Here is a 17,537-nt window from a genome sequence, read left to right as displayed (position 1 = left end):
TCATTTCAAATGATGTAGGGTGAACAGTGATCAGCTTTTCTCTGTTCCAGAGAAAAAAGAAGCACACGCACTGCAGTGAGGACATGACTGAGTAGTTGGAGGGAGAGGCGGGGCCAGCTTCCTGAGTGTGCAATGTGTGCTCAGGACACTGCAGTTGGCTTAACACTCTGTTCTGCCGTCTTTCAGTTTTTCATAGTGATTGTACAGCGGCCTTGCACTTTTGTTTTGTTCTGAACTCTAAAAATGATGTAAGCCACTCTGGGGAGAAGCCTGTATATATGTGTGCATGCACAGATGTGAGTGCCTGCCTGAGATTGCAACGTGTGTGCCTACATGCACACCTGTGTGAGTACGTGTGTATGTTTAGCCGTGAGGTGGCAGTTGATGCCGAGTGATGAGTAGAGAAAGAATGGTCCAATTTCAAATCTGGGAGTTGATGATAAATATTGTTGATTCTCATTTTTTGTGGTCATTGTGTTCAATAAAGTTGTTGACAACAGTGTATTGGTGAATTCTGAACCACAGCTCCCAGGGGAAATGCAGGGTTAGGTTCCTGTGAGCCTCTGATCATGTCTCATCTATATGTTTGCTTAAAGACACCTTGTTTAAAATATGTTGTTGGTTCATTAACATCAAACTCACAGCCAACAACATTGTAAGTCAAGGCTGAACGAAATGTATCTAACACAGGGCACATCACAGCCATTTTGAACTTAGGAACTCTAGTCTAGTCAGCACCTCAGCACGATGCTTGGGGGCCTTTATAAACAGTGAAATCACCCACCAAAGAGCACCAAAATGTGAAAACACAGCACTTAAGACACCGTGAAAAGGATACTTGTTTACAGCAATGAGAGGAGAAAGGTAAGCAGAACACTGCCTTGTTTGACCTCAGCTGGGCACATGCTTATCCAGTGACTCAAATCTTTTGCCACTCTGCACAGGTCCATTGAACACCTGTGCAGATGCCCCAAGTATTGGTTTGGAGTTACAAATAAATTTCGGTGAGTAGACAGGTTTGCAAATACCAAATCCACAAATAAGGACTGACAGTCAGTATATTCAACTTGGGTGAGGAGCCTATGACTCAATTTCTGCTCCACCACTGCTGTATAACATCCAACAAGTTATTTATCCTCTCTGTCTGATGGCTTCCTCTTCTCCATCTACTGAATTGCTATTGAACCTTCAAGACACATGAACGACTACTTCCTTCATGAGGATTTTCCAAAAACCTCGGTTGAAAACGAATTGTTTCTTTTTCACCTCAAGTCACCCCTTTTCATGGACACCTGCCACTTGTCTGTCACTGTGCCTCAGATGATGGCCACGTTGCTGGACCACAGGGCAGTTTTACCCTACTCTCACTGTCTTGCTTGGTTCTTCCTCTTCAACTTTTTTGGTTCCATTGACTGCTACTTCTTATCCACCATAGCCTATGGCAGCTGTGTGGCTGTGTACCAGCCCCTGCTTTATGTGACTACAGTGACACCAAAGGGTCTTTTTGTTTCTGTGATCAGGGCTTCCATTGATGGTGTCTTCAGGGCCTTGGTGATGAAGTGTCTGTTTCTCCCAAATATTCCTCATCATTTTGCTTATTCTGCCAATGTGATGCTGATTTAATTATACTTTATTATAATTCATTGTTGACCTTCTATCATTCCAATAAAAAATCCATCAGAACAGGAATTACATCTTATTCACCTTTATATCTACAATGGTGCTGAGCCCACTTTTTCTTAATGCAGGTGATGAATGTGAATTTATAAACTTGGAATAATAAGTCTGGCTTTATCCATCACCACTATTTTTTTTTAATTGTGGTAAAGTTCACTTAGCATAAAATTTACCGTTAGTGACATTGATTACATTTACAATGTTGTGCAACCCTCACAGGATATTTCATCACTCCCAAAAGAAACCCTGGGAACTTCCCTGGTAATCCAGTGGTTAAGACTCCATGCTTCCAATTCAGGGGGCATGAGGTTTGATACGTGAGTGGGGCTAGGATTCTGCATGCCAAATGGTACAGCCAAAAAAAACAAACAAAAACAAATAAAACCCAAAAAGAAACCCTTTACCCAGGAAGTCATCACTCCATATTCTCCCCCTCCCTTTGACCCTGGCAAGCACTAATCTATTTCCTGTTTCTATGGGCTTGCCTTTCCTGCACGTTTCTTATAAATAAAATTCTATAATATGTGGCCTTAGTATCTGGCTTTTGTTCACATAACATGATGTTTTGTGGTTAATCCATGTCATAGTCTATTATCAGTTCTTCATTTCTTTTTATGACTGCATAATATTCCATGAGAAATGCTGGGCTGGAAGAAGCACAAGCTGGAATCAAGATTGCCAGGAGAAATATCAATAACCTCAGATATGTAGATGACACCACCCTTATGGCAGAAAGTGAAGAGGAATTAAAAAGCTTCTTGATGAAAGTGAAAGAGGAGAGTGAAAAAGTTAGCTTAAAGCTCAACATTCAGGAAGTGAAGATCATGGCATCTGGTCCCATCACTTCATGGGAAATAGATGGGGAAACAGTGGAAACAGTGTCAGATTTTATTTTGGGGGCTCTGAAATCACTGCAGATGGTGACTACAGCCATGAAATTAAAAGACGCTTACTCCTTGGAAGGAAAGTTATGAGCAACCTAGATAGCATATTGAAAAGAAGAGACATTACTTTGCCAACAAAGGTCTTGTCAAGGCTATGGTTTTTCCAGTGGTCATGTTTGGATGTGAGAGTTGGACTGTGAAGAAAGTTGAGCGCTGAAGAATTGATGCTTTTGAGCTGTGGTGTTGGAGAAGACTCTCGAGAGTCCCTTGGACTGCAAGGAGATCCAACCAGTCCATTCTAAAGGAGATCAACCCTGGGATTTCTTTGGAAGGAATGATGCTAAAGCCAAAACTCCAGTACTTTGGCCTCCTCATGCGAAGAGTTGATTCATTGGAAAAGACCCTGATGCTGGGAGGGATTGGGGGCAGGAGGAAAAGGGGACGACAGAGGATGAGATGGCTGGATGGCATCACCGACTCGATGGACGTGAATCTGAGTAACTCCGGGAATTGGTGATGGACAGGGAGGCCTGGGGTGCTGCGATTCATGGGGTCGCAAAGACTCGGACACGACTGAGTGACTGAACTGAACTGAACTGAATATTCCATTGTGTGAATATACCACATTTTGTTTATTTCACTCACCAGTTGATGGACATTTAGGTTGTTTCTACCTTTTCACTTTTTTGAAGGGTCTGCCTTAATATTTTAATAATAGGACTCAGTATAGAAATGTCAGTGATCATTAATATTTTTGTTACATAGACGTCACAGCCTGTTTACTTGTCCCCACTTCCATCCTTACTAGACTGTAAGGTCCTGAGGGCAGGGACTTTGACTTGTTCCCTGTGGGTTCCCCAGGGCCTTGGTTAATTCTGGTGCAGAGTACATGTTCAATAAATCTGTTGACAGATGAATGATTTCTGCTTAAAGGACTGATTGTCCAATCCTAATATATACGAGACATATCTAAAGTCACTCTCATAAAATCACAGAATATTAGATCTTGAAGAATGGAATAGCTGGTCCAAGCTTGTCATTTAAATATTTTTGGCACCATCATTGTCTAGCCATGTGACATTAGGCAAGTTTCTTAAAGTATCTCTTAATCAGATTCCTTACCTATAAAATAGAGGCAATAACATAACCTACCTCATAAAGCTGTTTTGGTGTTTAAAGGACAACACAGATTCAGTGCTGATTATTAGGAATAAGAAATTAAGATCAAAAAGGGTAGGCAAAGTACTCAAGATTACACAGATGCTTAGAGGCAGAACTGAGACCAGAACCCACGTCTTGGCTTTCCCATCTTCCCATGTCATTCAAAGGCTACTCAGAACCAGATGGGGAACAGACCTTTCTCTGTAATGACATCACTGCTTCTTCCACAGTCACATTCTCCGGGGCAGACCTCTCCTTCCTTAGACAGGCGGCCTTCACATTCTAGGTTTTGTCCCTCCTTCCACAATCCAATCTAACCTCCTATCTATCTCAGGAAAGACAAAGATTCAGAGTGTCCACTCACAATTTCCCCTGAAGTATGTTCCTCAAAATATTCACTTCTATCTAGGGTAATTTCTAGGCTGGGAAAAAAAAAAAAGATTCCTTAGTCAAATGCATTTGAGAAAGAGGACATTTCTTGGAAAGAGATAATGCAAATTAGTATATAAAGGCTACTAAGAAGGTCTGCATCTAGATGCCTCCTTACCCAGTAGTTCTAGGATGTAATGAAATATGAAATCTTGTCTCAGCACAATACCATATTTGGAATGTCATGAAACACATTTTGAGAAACACTGGCCTCAATTGTTACCCTTGGCATCAAATGGAAGGGTCATATTTTTATTCATGTGGTATGAAAGAGCAGCTTTTGTCTAGTTTTTCACTGCTTAGTACCTGGCACACACTAGAGATGAAACAATTATTTGTTGAAGAAATGAATACATTTTAACAGAAATCACAATTTGGAAGTAAAGATGTGTTAGTAAAGAAGCTAACGCCTCAGCCACTGGGTCTTCAGTCTGAAAGTGAAAGTGTGAATTGGTCAGTCCCATCTGACACTTTGCGACCCTATGGGCTGTAACCCTCGAGGCTACTCTGTCCATGGGATTTTCCAGGCAAGAATACTAGAGTGAGTAGCCATTCTCTTCTCCAGGGGATATTCCTGACCCAGGGATCAAACCTGGGTCTCCTTGCATTGCTGGCAAATTCTTTACCTTCTGAGTCACTGGCGGTCTTCAGGCTAGTTGCACCCAAAGGAAAGGTCCCCATGGTGTCTCTCTCCCACAAGAAGGCTCCCATCCACCCAGTGCTGCTCTCTTGCCTTTCAAAATGGCAAGTCCCTATCAAAGTAGACCAAGAACGCCATCTGGGTCACTGGCACCTGGTTCACCAGACTCCCTGCCCAGCACACTAGTGTTTCCAGGGGCACCAGTCTTCATGACTTCAAATTCAGGCTCCCTTCCAGATGTGACCTGAGTCAACAAGCTCTATCTGCATACCCATCAAAAAATGAACTCCCCTCCCCCACCCCCGCCCGCCCTCCTGGGCTAGTCTAGGCAGCAGCAGAGAGGACCAGAGAACGGGGAACAGGGTAGGCTGCTTCAACTTTTCCTGGCAAAGCCACCTTCCTTTTCAGAACCTTTAGCTCAGCTAAGTGGAGACACCTGGTGTTTGTTGTTGCAACTTCAAGAACAATACATCAAAGATTCCAGGCAGAAAATCAGGCTCCTCATAAAAATTGCAGAGTCACAAAGACAATCTGAGGAGCGGAAATGCAGCCCATCTCAACCTTGGGAGACTTTTTTCCTTCTCAAATTTTCTACCATCTGTGTAGTTGTTCTCCACAGGCTTGCCTTTAAAACGGAGGAAAACGCAATTGCAAGGCACCCAGAATTTGTGAGGAGCCAGGAAGGAGAAATACTCTTTCCTGATTACTTTATTTTGTCAGGTTTTAAATCAGAGTGCTAACTTTTGTGCAATAACTGTTTGGTAACACTTAATAAGTAGCTGGTGTAGCACAGTTCCAAAAAAGAATTTTTTTTTAAGCCTATGCAAGGCCAAAGGAATATTAAAGTTTCACTACGGAAGAAATATGGCCGCTGCCAAGAACTGATTAGTCATAAAATCCACAGCATTATCATCATCCATCATTGCCTTTCTTTTAATGACCGAACTAAAAAGAGAGACATCAAAGTTTTCAAAATAAGGTTATAAAAACGCTGTACACAGAGGAGGTCTCCAAATATTTTGATAGAACCTGAACAGAAAAAAATATATAGAAAAATCATTGAAACAAATCACAAAACATATGTTGTTATGTTTTGCTCTAAAAACCATGAAGTTTATCCAGAACCCTATTATGGTAACTGCTTAGCTTTTCATGCATTCCTAAATTACCATGTAATCTAAAACCTTGTTTTCAGCTGTCCTATATTGGAAAGTCCCTTAAAATAATCAGGATGATTACAGGCTGGTATTCAGAAAGAAACTTGCTTGTGTTATAGTAACTGAAAGTATTATTTATCAGGCAGGCTCCTTTAAAAAAAAAAAAAAATCTACCTCAGAAGCACAATGTATTCAGGAAATACCTAAACCAAGGATTGCATTTTGGGCTCTCTACATTTTCAAACACATGGATAGTTGGTGTAAAAATATGTTCTTTTCCTGCAGGGACTTGACTGTAATTAGTGTATGCCAAAACTCTCTCACAGAGATTTCATTGTCTTATCTACTTACATCATCTTAATGCGATTTTATTTTACTTTGTCAAAGTCATATTAATGTAAATGTGTTCTTGATAGCAAACAGAGTTCTTTTTTATGCAAAACAGGATTCAGCTGACTCTAATAAAACAGCTTGCAGTCTATTAGACTATAACAGTAATGTGCTTATTTTGTTTCTCAAATCAAGACTGTGTCAGAAAGCTATAGACAGAGATTTGTCTTGTTTTTCACAATAATTGCTAGGGTGGGGTTACATTATGATCTTTAAATGAATAGTATTGCTTAGAACAAACACTTCATATATCTTTTATCTTCCCCTGCATACAGTTCTGAGTTTTCTTTGAAAATGCTGCGCTACTTTTCCACATAAGTCATCAGAATGTTTCCAAAGAATTTTAACTGCCAGATTAATTATATCTTGCAAACAAAGATAGATTGCTTACATTCTTTATTCAGAATTCCTGCCAGTATGGAGCAACTGGCAACAAATTAATTTCTTTTGCAACCATGCAAAATGTTTTGCTATGAAAAGCTCTGGAAGGTAAATGTATCCTTTAAAAAAAAAATCAGGTTGCTCATTCTGAAAGGCTAATCTGTAAGCAAAAAAACAGAGGATTAAATGAATTTGACTGCTCCCCCTCACTCACTTTTTTTTACCATCTACGTTATAGCTTTCCATTAATGTATTCAGTTAATTAAGTATTGCTGTGACCTGGTGGCAATTTTTGAAATCCGGGGAATTTTTCCCCCTTTAAATTCCACCTCCCCCACAGAGCAGAATATAATCTGTTTCCAGTCAGTTTGTTTATGTCAGCTGTGTCTCTACTACAAGCCTCTAAAATGTTTTAATAAATTTATCAACCAAAAAATATTACAAACATTTCATTTCCTTTGATTCAGACACACATACACACACACACACACACACAAAAAAAAACACCTCTGCCTTCATTGCAAATTCTTGCCCGTATGAATCATTCTAAGTAATATTTGCTTTAACTTTCGTGTGGTTCTACAAACAACCTTTATATGGCTGGACTTCAAAGCTAGGAGAAATAAAGGTTAGAAATGTGATAGGAGTAATCTATTATTAGGCATGAAACATTAAACCACTTTTAGCTATAAGTCTTAAAACCTGAATAATCTAGGTTTTTAATGTAGTGCACATTTATTGTGCTTTCACTTACACAGGCATTTATCACAGAGTAGTGTTTGGAAGAGAAATATTTTCCATTGCACTTTGTGCCACAATTTGGTTTAATTTTTCCTAATATTTAATTTAGAAAAACAGTAATATTATAACAGGGTTCTCATGTTTCCTGGCCAAAATGCTTGGTGTTCCTCACAGAGTAAAATTAATCTGTTACCAGCCCGCTGACCTGCAAGTCAGGTTTCAGTGAAGTAGGCGCTGAGAGGGAAGGGCAGAGGAAGGGGGTGAGTGAGGCTGGGTAGGAAGATAAGATCTCTTTCTTAGACTTGGAAGAAAAAAAAAAAAGCTTAGAGGAATGTCTCAACCCACCCATGCCATCAAATGACAGAAAATAAGCTGAACGGTGTATTTGAGCAGAGGAGTGTTTGAAAACATTTATTAGCTCCATCCATAACGACATCCACTGCAGGAATGTTAATTGTTAAAATCTGTACTGCAGTTATTTCTTTAAGTGAGGGGGGCTGCATTGAGTGAAAATTCAGCTCCTTGTTTCTTTCTTTTTTTTCTCCACATATACTTGCACTTAAAAAAAACCTAATGTTATGAAATAAGTCAGATATCAGATGGAGAGCTTTCTATCACAAGAGAATACAAAACAGTGTTAAGGATATATGCATAAGCGGGAACAAAAAAAACAACATTGGTAACATTTTGTTCTTGATTAAATTTGTGCTCCTAATACAGTAGATTAAAAATAAGTCCAACTGTTAAACACATTAGTGTTCAGCCACTGCTGATGTGCCAGGAAAGCAGCTATCGCTACGGACCTGGCCTGACTCTCCGCAGCCTTGAGGAGACAGAGGAAATCTGACCCCAGGGAAATCTGAGGCCTCCCCTTACCGCACCCCCCGCCCCGCCCCCGGTCCATCAATGACCCTGCAGTTTGGGGATTCCTTGTTTTCATCTGCTGATCACATACCAGAACCTTCTTAACATCTTCTCACACTGTGTCAAACTGGGGTCCCTCAGAAAAGCTGAAAGAGAATATTGGCTTAAAAACATGGAGAAAAAAATTGCTAATAGCTAGCCACAATCAAGGCACTCTTAGAAAAAAATTAAAGTTAAGTTGTCATCTTTGGAGCAATTATTTGTGAAACTTGTGTCCTTTAAGAAGATTGGTGTAGGGGCTTCCCTGGTGGTCCAGTGCTTAAGACTTCACTTTCCAATTCCAGGAGTGCAGGTTCAGTCCCTGGTCGGGCACAGGCCTGGTGACCAAAAAGCCAAAATCTAAAACCAAAGCAATATTGTAACAAATTCAATAAAGAGTCTAAAATATGGTCCACATCAAAAAAAAAAAAAAAAAACAACTTAAAAATAAAGGATTAGTGTAAGCCCCACGTCCCATTCCCCAGGCATTTTATGACTAAAATCGAGATTAAAGATGGGCTCACATCCCAAAAATACCTGAAGTGGGAGACACTCCAGAAATCATAGCCAATGCTCTTCTTCTGGTGTAGTTGATGCCCAGCGAGGTTAAGGGCGGCATTGCAACAGGAGACCGGAGCTAGCAGGCTGGAGATTCCAAGCTTCCGTTTCCCCCACCCTGTCCATTGTATGACACCACAGTGCTCAGTCAGTTCAAAATAAGAGACTGAAATTAAACCCATGAGTAATAGAAATAATATATTTCTTCAGGTGATTGTAGTAATGGCTCTACCTAATCTGTGTGTGATTACATTTGTAAGATTTCTTCAAATTATGTGTGTGTTTCTGCTTGAACAAAAATACCAGCTCTTCAATTCTTACTCCCTCCTCCCCCGCCCTGCCCCATCTTCCCCTCCCAGCTTCCCCCACTCTCTCTCAAGTGCACTTTTTATGGTCCTTGGTCAATCTAGCTTAATAGGTTACCTGTTGCTGACACTCTCACTGCACATAGAAGCAGTACCCTCTGCTGTGACTTGCTTTCTGAAAGGGTATGAGGGTATGATGTTTATAAATCTAGGAAGTTAATTGCTCCCCAAAAGCAATGCAGAAAACTGCATATATTGCCAAGAACAGAGAACAGTTAATTGAAACTATTTGGGGCATGCAGTATAGAACAAGGAGATGGTTTCTGAGCAACACATATCTCAATGCAGCTTGCCAAAGACCGGCACACTTTTAATTTGCTCTACAAATTTGGTTAGCCCAATAAAGTATAAACATCAAACACTGGTTATGGAACGCATTAAACATTAACCAACTGAGACCTTAAAGACGTGAGTAGAACATTAAAATTAGAGGAGAAAGATAGGCCAGGCAACTCTGGGAAATTAGGTTAAGACTCTAAAAGAGCATGTTTGTTGGCTGGGTAAAAATAAAGTAAGAACTATTTTAAGATTGGTAACCATTTGTCTCGTAGACAGACTATTTCCCCTCCCTGAGATTATATTTTTAAAATCAGGCAAATTTACCAAGTCATTCTGATTGTCTGATTGTTCTCCAGGACACAATGTATTACCATCCAAATGCGCTCTGAAAGGGTGAGGGTGGGAGGGTGGTGGTGGCATATCCACTGTCCCAGACCTAAGAATTTTTAGATGGAACTGTGCATTTTATCCATTTTGTGTGTTTGTGAGTATTCCACATTGCTTAGCCTGGGGGTCAGCCCCATAAAGGTTCAATAAACTTTTGTTGGACAACAAAATGAAAATGCTCTCTAAGGAAATTAAGGATGGCTCCCAAGTTTCCCATTCAGACTTGTCCAGTAGAGCCCACCCAAACCCTTCGTGAGTTCGGGCTGTATTCCATTCACAACAAGAGCAATAAGCATATCCTTTGAAACAGTAAGATTCAAGAAAATGAAAATAATACCATATTCAAGTACCTTGTTCCCTAAGTATCCTTTGCTCCAGGGGGCCTCACAAAGTAAATTCCTGCAAGATAAGAACATTTCCTCTCAGGAGAAAGTTTGGTACATTACCTTTTTTTGATATCCACTAAGAGTCTAGGATCCTCTAGGTGATAGCTCTCAACAACCCCACATAAGTCATGGTAAGAATGAATTAAACCAAGGGTTCCCAGTCTCCAGGATCTAATGCCTGATGATCTGAGCTGGACTTGATGTAATAATAGAAATAAAGTGCACAATAAATGTAATGTGCTTGAATCTCCCCAAAACCATCCCCGCTGCCCCTGGTCCCTGGGAAAATTGTCTTCCATGAAACTGGTCCCTGGTACCAAACTGGTTGGAGCCCACTGATAAACTGCTACTAGCCCAAGAATTAACTCCTAAGGCAGTTTAAATCTAACTACCTGCCTTCATGAGAATCCAAACATCCAGTCATGATAGGATATAAGAACCCTTAGGAACCCAGTTTCACTTGAGGTTGCCTCAAAATTAGACCCCAAGACATTTTGGGAGGCAAAAGAAACACCAGATAGGGAGCAGGAAAACGAGGCAGGATGGGAAGGGTAACTGATAGGAGATGTATCGAGTTGGCCAAAATATTCGTTTGGGTTCTTCCATTCGATGTTATGGGAAAACCTAACCAGCTCTTTGGCCAACCCAAGCCAACCACAAGCCAGCACCTGGAGCTTAATTCCATGGAAAACTCTGGAAGCCAGTATAGAACACACACCTCAGAATTATCCCACCTGAGAGATGGAGCTGGGGTGTTTATATACCAGCTGCCATGAGTCTTTGGATAAAGTTGACCCTGAGAGGCATTAATTCCGGGGTACCTGCAGCTGACCACATAGGCAGACAAAGCAGGTTTTGGGGAGCGAAAGGAAGCTCTCAAGCCGCAAGATGCAGGAGCTGGGAATTGGAGACCAGGCTGGCATGCTCGAGTGTCACCAGAGTGAGGGACTATGGGAAGTATTTTAGCAGAAGTGTCTAAATATCAGCAATGACTTCTGAGACGTTTAACTGCAGTTCTTTGTTGTGTCTAGTATAGTAGCTAAAGCATCATAGGGGCTTAATCGATGTTTATTAAATGAAGAAAGGAAGGATAGAATAAGACATCAGTTAACTGTTTTAAAGCTGTATATATATGGTTTATACAAGATTTAATATTGAACAGTTAACACTTTTCTTTAGAAGCTATATAATATGGGCTCAGGCTTGCTATCAGACAGACCAAAGTTTAAATATCACTTCCATCACTTTCTAGTTGTAAAAACGAGCAAATTACTTCCTTTAGTCTCTGTGGCTCCATATATAAATTGCCTGTTTCATAGTATCACATGGTATAAAACTGGAGAAGTAGGTGATAAAAGACTGGGTATAGTAACTGACACATGGTAAGTACTCAGTGCTAATATAATGATTCAAGAGTCAGCTCTCTGACTTCAAATCCCACTTGTGCCACCAACTAGTCATATATTGGGTTGGCCAAAAATTTTGCTCGGGTTTTTCCTTAACATCTTATGGAAAAAAACCTGAACAAAGGTTTTGGCTAACCCAGTAACTTCAAGCCAGTCACTTAGCCTCTCTGCCACAAGACTTCCCCATCTTGGAAGTGGAGACAAAAATTTTTTGCTGTTCATTCCCCCGAGAGTGAGATCCTAAGAGGATATCATAGAGGGCTAAGTCATACTTATTGAGCATTCAATAGTTCACACAGTTCTTTTACGTATGTCATCTCACTTCTGACCAGGAAAGGACTTTGAAATCATAAATCATCCTTCCAATGTAGGGGAGTGCTTCTCCATTTCTCCAAATGCCCCCAAATCTGATTTGTATTTAGATTATTTTATAGATTGTATAGAGACCTACTGGAGCTACACAGAGAGGAAATTTGGTTTGAGTCATCAGTGCTCAGCCAGGCAGTCAGGGTGGGCATGAGAGTGACCAGCAGGCATTTGCCCACATGGATCTTCTGGCTCACATTTAGGATGGAGTGTTTATTAAGATTCTAGATGAATGAAGATTAGAATTTATACTGGAACCATTGAACCAGTGAAGTCATGTAGCCAGGAATCAGAGTAGACCTGTCTGGAAAGGGCAGGCAAGGAGACTCTCATGCACAACACACCAGGAGATAATACCTAAAACTTAGCCTGGGGATGATTCCATCAGCCTGTCTGAGCATTGAGTATGTGCTAATCATGGTAGCAGATACAAAAAGGAGTGCCTTTTATTATCCCTATTTCACAGTTGATAAAACTGAGGCTTACATACTTGCCCATGTTATGCAAAACTATAGCCCAGGTCTGCCTGAAGCCAAAGAGAAGGTTTTAAACCACTCTATAACACTGATTTTCTGTAAATTATGATATTTTGATACCATCAACATGTAGCTATAATAGAGACAAAATAAAGAAAATCTAATAATATGTATTTTTTTAATGTTTAGCATCTTGAGGGAAAAAAGTTTTGCAACAGAGCATTAAGAGTCACTGGACAGAGCATATTCAACAAGAGAAGAGGAGTCATGACCACCACTCTCCAGATGCTCTTATTTTATGGTATTGCTAAGCCTTCCAGTAGAATTCAGCCAAGGCGACAAGAATGAATTTAAGTAGCTAGTCCTCTTTGTGATTAGTTCCCTCCCTTGCATCTCAATGAGCTCACCTGAAGAGAATCTAAGAATCAAATAATACTTGCTAGCGTACTGTTCATTTACTGAGCGCTTACTCTGTGCCAGGCAGTGCCTGACCTAGGTTACAACCACCATTCCTCAGCATCCTTCTGGGTTATGTGCCATTAGCTTCCCCTTTTACAAATGTGAAACTGGAGCTCAGAGACGTTGAAGAGCTTTTCCAAGGTCAAGTTAGAGCTAGTAAGTAGAAGAGCTGTAATTCAAATCCTGACTGCCTCATGCTAGGAATGAAACAGTCATCCCTGGTGCTATGCTATCTCTGCAGGTTTGAATCCTAGTGATGGAAAAGTACCCATTTTCTTTCAGACATTTTCTATTACATAGGACAAATCTGGGCTTTTAAGTATTGTAAACAACTTTAAAAAAAAATGTACTTGAGCAAACTTAGTTCCCGGGAATTCTTGGGAACAGAGTTTAAAGTTCCAAAACAAAACAAATCTTTGCTAAATGAGCCTGTCATGATAAAACTGTATAAAAAAGTAGGATTTACAACTGCATACAATATTTGATCCCAATTTCACAAATATTTTAAAACTTTTAGTAAATATATGTTTGTAAAAATATACTTTCAAAAAATGTTATGTTTTATGTACAATGTCATAATCCTGAACTTTTACTTAACCTTACTTAATGAGTAAACAGCCTCTATAATATTCAACATGGAACAAAAATTCTAAGAAGGACTACATTAAAAGTCAAAAAGGGATTTCTATTTTTTTCTTATTTAAAAGAACAAATGTTACATATATTATCTGGAAAAAGTGAACATTAATATTTGCTCAGTCACTATGTATCAGGGACAAGGCTGGAATTTTAAAATCTATTGTCTTAACTAATACCCACCACAAGCTTGTGTACAGCTACCATTTTGTCCATTTTGTTAATAAGAAAGCAAGTTTCAGAGAAATTAAGTGGCTGTTCCACAGTCATGAAACTGAAAAGTGGCAGAAGTATAATTTCAACACCTTCTTACTCCAGGCTGGGAGCTTTTTGTAATACAGTGTAACCCATCATACAAATGGGAGAAGGCAATGGCAGCCCACTCCAGTACTCTTGCCTGGAAAATCCCATGGATGGAAGAACCTGGTAGGCTGCAGTCCATGGGGTCGCTAAGAGTCGGACACGACTGAGCGACTTCACTTTCACTTTTCACTTTCATGCATTAGAGAAGGTAATGGCAACCCACTCCAGTGTTCTTGCCTGGAGAATCCCAGGGACGAGGGAGCCTGGTGGACTGCCGTCTATGGGGTCGCACGGAGTTGGACACGACTGAAGCGACTTAGCAGCAGCAGCAGCAGCAGCAGCATACAAATTATTTATTATACATCCATACTTGTGGGTTCACTCCCTGGATTGGGAAGATCTCCTGGAGTAGAAAATGACAGTCTGCTACAGTATTCTTGCCTGGGAAATCCCATGGACAGAGGAGCCTGGCAGGCTATAGTCAAGGATCTTACACAACTGAGTGATTAAGCATACATACAGGCTTGTCTCTGTGATGCCATCATTTCCTGAGATATTAATTTATTATATATTCCTGATTTTACAGGAGACTAGAAGAAGAAAGGTAGTTCCTCCTCCCTAAATCAAAACTGTGGAGCCTTCCCACAGCAGGTGAGATTCCTAGGGCAGAGTGAGGAAGACTTCGCCTTGCAAGAGGAGGGAAGAGGTGCTGAGGTCAACAAGGCTGTCCACCAGGTCCCCAACCTAAATGTTTTGCCCAAAGATCTTGCTGCCTCAGCTTAGCACATGATGAGTGAGACTGCCCATCTTTGACATAAAGAATCCTAGGATGCCTCAGAGCATAACTTGAAAAGCTCCAACCTAAAGAATTAAAATAATGGAATTTTCTCTTTCTTTGTCAGGTCAGGATTTGGACTTAGCAGTAAAGAGCTTACTCAAACATGGCACACCTTCACCAAGGTCTCTGAGGCATTAAACTTGTTGACACCATGCCAGGGAATTCGTCCCCACGGTCAGGGGCAGGACAGATGCAAAATTCAATAAGTGCTTCAACAGTTCACCCCTTGCATTTCTTTTTAAAGTTTCTCCTGGAGCAATATGACTGCCTTCAGCAATGGCAAGAGTTGACTACCTACCAAAAAGGAGGTTCCAGTCCATGGAACCTGTGGGTATTTTAGGCCCCCACCCCATTCTAACAGAAGTCATTTTTCAGTCCCATCAGCTATTCTAGCTGTGCCCTTTAGCACAGACTCTTCAATCAACAGCAATAAATAGAAAAGGCATGAAAGCATCACCCCCTGCAAAAAAAGTCTCCTTTTCATTTAAAATATCAAGATTTCATTGCTTGTGCTATGGCTAATAACAGACAGCAAAGTGGCAAGGCAGCTCCCTAAGCCCATTCTGTTTCCAAGCTCGTTAAACTTTGGAACAAGGTTTGTCCTTTGTGTGTGCATGTGTTTTAAAGCTGTTTTATGACATATTGTCAGGAACTCAGGTACTGGGCCTCTTTAACTCCAGCTTTCAGCAACTGCCTTTGCACTTCCCTTTCACATAATTAAACACCCTATGGTACTTAACAGAGTAATAAGTAGCACATCAATAAAGCAATAAATAATTGTATTCAGAAAAACTCCAGAGCCATCATCCATTAAGCAGCAGCTGTAAGCAATAGTTTTGATTAATCAATAAGGTTATAGAATAGGAAAGCAGAAGTTGGTCAAGGCATGGGAAGACTCAACCAGACTTCTAAGCTAAGGAGGTAGCTCATCTCCCAGGTAACTTCCTGGGAGAATATCAATTGCAAGCACTAGCCCAGAGAGTAACTGCAACGGCAGGAAGTCCCACCTCCAGAAACTAGTAAATTACCTAGTTAGAAACAAAGAAGCAGGACAATTCAACTCTAGGGCAACAGGGTTGCCTACTGAGAAGGAGGAGTGACTGCCCAAAAAATCAAAATATTTCAACTTCAGAAAACAAATACTGAGCTGAGTTGAGCTGCGGAGCCAGGAGGAGGAGGGTGATGAACCTGGAACTCCAGCCGTGTGTCCACAGTAGACTTCTTAGCACCCTAGAAGACAAGGCCACTCAGCCTCCTGCCAAGAGGGAGACCCTATAGGAGTGCTGCTAGTGGACCACAGCTCTGAAGGCTACGGGCGGGATGGGGCTGAGGAGATAAGCTGGGTAACAGTGCTTATAGCCCTCACAATCACCCGTGGGGTTTTGTTGTATAATCGCTTGCCTGGGTCCTGTGCCAGCAGATAGGAACCTGAATTTCTGAAGGTGGGGCCCAGGAGCCTGTAGTTTATTTTAAAAAGAGTTTGATAGGAATATAGTTGCTTTACAATGTTGTGTTAGTTTCTACCGCAGAGCAGAGTGGATCAGCTCTACTACTACTACTACTAAGTCGCTTCAGTCGTGTCTGACTCTGTGCGACCCCGTAGACGCAGCCCATCAGGCTCCCTCGTCCCTGGGATTCTCCAGGCAAGAACACTGAAGTGGGTTGCCATTTCCTTCTCCAGTTTTCCTTTAAAATTGTATATCCACTCTTTTTGGATTTTCTTCCCATTAGGTCACCGCACAGCATTGAGTACAATTTGCTGAGCTATACAGTAGGTTTTCATTAGTTATCTGTTTTCTACACAGTAGTGTATATATGTCAATCCCAATCTCCCAGTTCATCCCACAGTCTCTTACCCACGTCAGTGTCCGCACATTTGTTCTCTACATCTGTGTCTCTATTTCTGCTTTGTGGATGGGTTCATCTGTGCCATTGCTCCAGATTCCACATATATGCATTAATATACGATACTTATTTTTCTCTTTCTGACGTCACTCTGTAGGACCATCTCTAGGTCCATCCACATCTCTGCAAATGGCACAATTGTGCTCCTTTTTAACGCACCTCTAGGTGGTTGCTAATATGGAAGCCTCTGGTTTGGGGACCTCTGTGGACCTAGTGAGTTAGGCCAGCCTTTCCATATGGCCCATGAGGCTGTCAAGGTCTTTAGCTTGTGATATGAGACAGATCTCTGACATTCTGGTTTTGTAACTAAGCCATGAGCTTGTGGATTCGTTTGCACTCATAGTCTCCAGAAGGCCCAAGATGGACAAAATCTTGGAGGCTTGTGTCCAGTCCTCTGTGGTGTAACCCGGGCCCCCAGATATTCTGGTGACACTAACCTAACATCTGTTACCACCACGTGAGAAGTGTTCATCCATGCCACGAAATGCTGAGAACCTACTGTGTGCCAAGCACTGTTCTAAACACTGAGGATTCTTCAGGGATGAAAAGGAACAAAACTCCATGCTCTCAAGAAGCTTTGCCCTGGTGGCACACCAGAGGTTTTCCATGTGTCTCAGTGCATGTGGCCATGAGAGCTGAGCCAGCAGAGCCTTGCGCACCCCAACTCTGTTTTAACAAGACAACCAGCTATCATTATAGACATTTTAAAGCATATGTGAAAGTAGAGAGAGTAGTACAATGAACATCCAAATACCTCTCACCTTGTTTAAACAGTTGTTAACACAACTGGGCAGCTTTCTTTCATCTTCA

General features: G+C 41.1%; 1 long non-coding RNA gene across 1 annotated transcript in view; it reads right to left on the bottom strand.

Annotated features, from left to right (window-relative positions):
- Positions 1-7,842: 7,842 nt before the first annotated feature.
- LOC120865237 overlaps positions 7,843-17,537 on the bottom strand; it is a 63,443-nt gene continuing 53,748 nt past the window's right edge. The window contains exons 2-4 of the long non-coding RNA XR_005721337.1: positions 10,303-10,351; positions 8,901-9,039; positions 7,843-8,723 (exon numbers count right to left, since the gene is read on the bottom strand). This is a non-coding gene — a long non-coding RNA (uncharacterized LOC120865237). The remainder of the gene's footprint in view (positions 8,724-8,900; positions 9,040-10,302; positions 10,352-17,537) is intronic.

Source organism: Oryx dammah, unplaced genomic scaffold, assembly GCF_014754425.2.
Source record: "Oryx dammah isolate SB20612 unplaced genomic scaffold, SCBI_Odam_1.1 HiC_scaffold_6, whole genome shotgun sequence".
Taxonomy (NCBI): Eukaryota; Metazoa; Chordata; class Mammalia; order Artiodactyla; family Bovidae; genus Oryx; species Oryx dammah.
Note: the sequence above shows the minus strand (reverse complement) of the source record. Positions and strands in the feature narration are given on the sequence as shown.